Consider the following 5,205-nt stretch of genomic DNA (forward strand, 5'->3'; position numbering starts at 1 on the left):
ATGACATACAGTAAGAGGTAAAAAACACTTCTGCAACACCTTTCTAGTTTAAAGTGACTCATTTGGATACCCCAATAGCCTGAAGGAGTTAATGTTACTTCCAAAGTGCTAATATTCCCTGGTCATCATTACTTATTCAATGGAAAAACTAGTAAAAAGAAAAAAGCCAATGGTACTATTGGCAAACACAAATTCTCTCTCCAAAGATAATCTTTAAGAGATTTTTAAATGAGCTCCGCTGTATTTACTCTTATAAGCTAGAGCGGAAGGATATTGTGATGAAATACGGCCCCTCAATAAAACTATGCCCCAAGCACTTTCATTCTCAAGCAAATGTCCACCGCTACCGCCCTAAAGTATCAGCCTTATCTATTACTTGACTACATATTTATAACATATTACCCTCATAAAGCTCAAGGTAATAAAGTGCATCTCGGCTTCGTACTACGGAAACCTCAGCACTAACATTAAGACCTTGAGTTTGCAGTTAATGTCTCTCCTGGATGTCTGAATTGGGCGGGCCACAAGGAATCGTTATGAGATCAAACAGAATGTGCCCTTTCTCAGGGGGAATTCAGGATACAAGGGTCACTTCTCATCATGCTTACGTACATATGTATGCATGTGTGCATATAACTTGTGGTTTGGTGTCAACTGGAAATTTTATTGCATTATCTTGTTTCTTTCTGAATTGTCATTGTTCTTCACTCTTGAGAAATGTTTAGCTGTTACAAATCCCTGCCAAACTCTTGGTGATCCTATCCTGATTTAATGTGTTCATTTTATTGGCTGCTACACTACCAGGATGTAATGTGTTAGATGTTACCAAAACCATGGTTTTTCACAGCATCTGATAGATTTTCCAAGCTTTGGCATAAGATATCCATTTTTATTATTACTATAAATCGTTTAAATGTACATATCAATTTATTCCTGATGACATTTTTCTGGATAATTTTCTAGAGAAAAAGAATTACTGGAGAATCCATGGCACTATGACAGACAAATTACTCAACATCTTCAGGAGCATTTAAGTTTCCCAATGGAACATTGATAATTCACACTGCATCATCCTTATCTAGGACATTTTTAGTCTACTAAAATGTACTATGGGTTTAAATGTGCTCCCCTTCCATTCACATGTTGAAGTTCAAAACTCTGGTACCTTAGAATGTGATCTTATTTGGATTTTTTCTACAAGACCAAGAAATGCCAAAGATTCCCAGCAAATTACCAGAACCCAGGAAACAGTCATGGAATTGACTCTTCCTCTCAGTACTCAGAAAGTACCAACACCTACTGGCACCTTGATCTGGAAATTTTAGCTACCAGAACTGTGAAGAGAGTTTGTGAATTTGTGTTGTTGAAGCCACTCAGTTTGTGGTACTTTGTTACAGCTGCCCCGTCAAACCAATACATTACCTCACCAGTACTAGGAGAGGCATGGCTGGTTGTGTATAGCAAGCAGGTGTTCTAGTTAGCTGTCATTAATACTGCCTGGCTGGTGGCTCTGCTTTCCCAGCCATTAAATTTGTGAATATCACCCTTGTTATTTCTCTCTCAGGAGTAATCTTCAGACTACTGTTGAGCCCAGCTATTGGTCTTCAGTTTCTAAATTTAAAATGAAGACACTAGAGTAAATAACCTGTAAACTGGCATAGAATTCTCAAACTCTCTGAATGTTGTTAATTCTAGGAACGGAAAGAACTAGCATTTCCATGTTATGGATAAGAAAAACTGAGACTCAAGTGTCAGAGGAGGAATTCAATTTAAGACATATCACTCCAGTGGGTTTTTCAATTTGCCACTGTGTCCTCAAAATGGTGGATTTATCATATGAACATGACTATGCAGTGGAACATAACCTGGATATAAAGTCTGGTCAAGTGGATTTATTAGTTTATTGTCAAGAAAGTGTTATTTATTTATTTTTTAAATTAAAGGATAGGTGTTTCCTAAACACTCTGTAATTGTAGGCTTTATTCTAATGTTGCTGTGTAATGATTGTCCTTGAAAGAAGAGAGTTGCTCAAGCAAAGGCAGCCGAAAATCAGCAAACTGTACTTAATGACCGCATCTATGGCTGTAAATAGATTTTTAGAGTTCACGTTTTATTTGTGTGTTTTTATAGCAATCAATAGGAAGCCCTCTATAGCATTTAGGTGTCCCCATGCTGATTACTGTGGCAGCTACTGAATCACTGCTAGGAAATTCAATGTGTTAGCAGGTTATATTGGCTAGCTAAACACACCACTCGAATAGAATAGAAACAACAGTAGAGAGTCAGCTTTAGTTTAGAGCATAAACTTAAAATATAAAAAGCTAGTTGAATAGGGAATGAAGAGGAGATAGAAGCAGTTCCCAAACTTTCTCCTAAGACTTTGGACTTTCCAATGATATTAACACTTAATATTATGTCAAAAATATAAGTTGACAATAATTCCAAATCTGTCCATTGTCATATGCTTTGTAAGAACAAAACCCCAATTATTGCCAAAGAGTATACTGAGATTTTGGTTTCATTGTTTTTGTGGTTTTGATAGGAAGAGGAGCAGAGCAGTGGCCCAATTACATTCCTACATACCCCTCTCAGTAAATGGAAGCCCATGAGACTTAATTAGTCCATTCACTTAATACACAGAAATTTGCTGTCATTGGAGCAAATCATAGTCTGTATAAGACCTCTCCAGATTAAATTGCACAATCCTGGAAAAAAATGACTCAGATTGCTATTTTCTTGACGAGAATTTTAGGAAGTATTCTCTAAAATGGTTAGAATCTAGGGGTGCTTAGGTGGCTCAGTTGACTTCAGCTCAGATCATGATCTCATGATTCATGGATTCAAGCCCTGTGAGGGGCTCTGTGCTGACAGCTCAGAGCCTGGAGCCTGCTTCAGATTCTGTGTCTCCTTCTCTCTCTGCCCCTCCCCCACTCACCCTCTGTCTCTCAAAAAAACAAAAACAAAAACAAAAACAAAAACAAAAAGCAACCTAGCGTGTTTATTTCATCAGGTGCCATCAACTAAACCTAAGTGACAGAACAGCTCCTGATGAATTCACAGTCACTTTATAAGGGTCTTCAAAGGATGCTTCCCAGGGAGGAAATTTGTGGTCCAATTAATCTAGATAAAGTAAAGAAAAATTGTAATGTATTCTGAAATTCTTAAGGACAACATCAATTAAACCAATCAAAATTGGTTTAAAATAACCAGGAAAAATTAAAATAAATATTAAAGAAATTTAAAAAAACCAAAAGCTTATGCAAATATAGCCGATTATAGGTTTGTGTACTTGTTAAAAGTTTATCTGAAAAATACCCTAAAATATTATGGTGAAAACATTTATATAGTCAGGGTTTTAAAAATTAAATGGAGATATTTAGAAGACATGTATGTTGTTATTCTTATACCAGTATATTATTTATTTGGAGCGTGAACTTCTATTGCTTATGGAGAAGAATAAACTAGGACAATGTAATTGTATTTTTTTTAAAGTATACAGCAGGCAGTAGGTTATTTAATTTGATATATTTCTTCAAACATAGAGATTCATGGATGCTTTATAATACAAAATGATTAAGTTATTAGAAAAACACACACTACTAAACACACAATTTAAAGATTGGTATTTTTTTATTCTTTTATGGAAATACAAGCATCTTTCATTTTGTTTTGTAAAAAGGGAGTTATCTTGTATAATTTCCATATGAGAAGGACTTCAATGTTGTAAAACTAATGAAGGAAATAGATCTTTTAATTTATATGAAGAACAAATGGAGGGTATTAAAACATTTACACATGGTTTTATGTTCTTCCATTAATTGTGATATTTATAAATTTATATTTCTATTTGAATTAACTATATTTAAATAATGAATACAAATGCGTCACCAGTTAACATAAGGTAATATTAAATTATTGAATGGCTTGCTGGTGTGATTTATTTTGATATAATCTTTTTTATTTTAATGAACATTTTAATGTTATGCAGAACAGAACATTATGAATACAATGGAAACAAAGTTTTATCAATTTAATAAAAAAATTTCAACACAAAGTGGGGAGGTAATAATTTGATACCTATATTATAGTATTTATTTTTAAAAATATTCCCAGCTTGAGGGTGGAACAATTTTGCATTCCAAACTCTAGAATCACGATTTTCATGTGAGCTTAATGCAGAATTGCAGCAGGAAAACAAAAACACTTTAATTAATTTCCTTTATTTGCCATTAAATCTATAAAACTTTTGACTGCTACAGGTCTCCTTTAATAATATATATTTAACTCCTCTCTATTGGAACCATATTGCTAATGCCATATTATATACACTCAAAACCAAAACAAAACAAAAACTGTATAAAATCTAAAAGCCAACAGTGTTGAATTCTAACATTTATATTTAACTTAAGGTTTTTAATGAATTTTTTGAAAAGACACCAAAAAAAAAAATTTTTTTTTCTCCTTTGACTGTTCCTGACTGATAAATGGTGGCTACAGGGGTAAACACAGAAGGCGCCTCGCCAAGTCAACCACTGCAAAACTGTAAATAATGGCTGCTAAAAACAAACAAAAACTCTGGAGGTTTGTTTTTTTTTAAAGGAAACCATAGAGCAGTCCTGAGAAAAATATTTTTCCTAGTTCTGCAAAGGATAATTATAGCAGAAGATATGGGAAAAGTCCCATAGCTATCACCAATTGCTTAAAGAGGTTTCATTACAATAAAAATTTGGATAGTATAATAGTTAATAGCAGTGTTGCTGGAACATTAGCAAAAGCATATACATTCCAGTTACCTTTGATTTAGCCATAATCACATATGTATGCCTTTTTTGGACAAAAATATATGTTTTTATAAAAAACTGATCATCCAACTTTAATGATTTCATTTATGGACTCAAGAGTGGTAGTAAAAGGAACAGACCCAATTATGACAAGGCGATTCAGGGACAGAAAAATCAAGTTCCTCAGGAAAAGAAAAGTATAAAATTAGAGATTCAAACACATTTATTCAGCTCTCTTCCAGACTTCCTACAAATCACGATGTTAAAATGGGCTCTTCAATTTATAAAGGCTTTCAAGGTCTCACTACTCCACTTGTGGTCTCTTCTCACTGGGAAAAATGATTTTGACTGCCTCATCTGAAGTGCCCCGGCTTGGCCATCTGAAATACTAGATACTTCACTTTTATAAAACAACTTTTTTTTT

This window comes from Suricata suricatta, chromosome 8 (assembly GCF_006229205.1).
Source record: "Suricata suricatta isolate VVHF042 chromosome 8, meerkat_22Aug2017_6uvM2_HiC, whole genome shotgun sequence".
Taxonomy (NCBI): Eukaryota; Metazoa; Chordata; class Mammalia; order Carnivora; family Herpestidae; genus Suricata; species Suricata suricatta.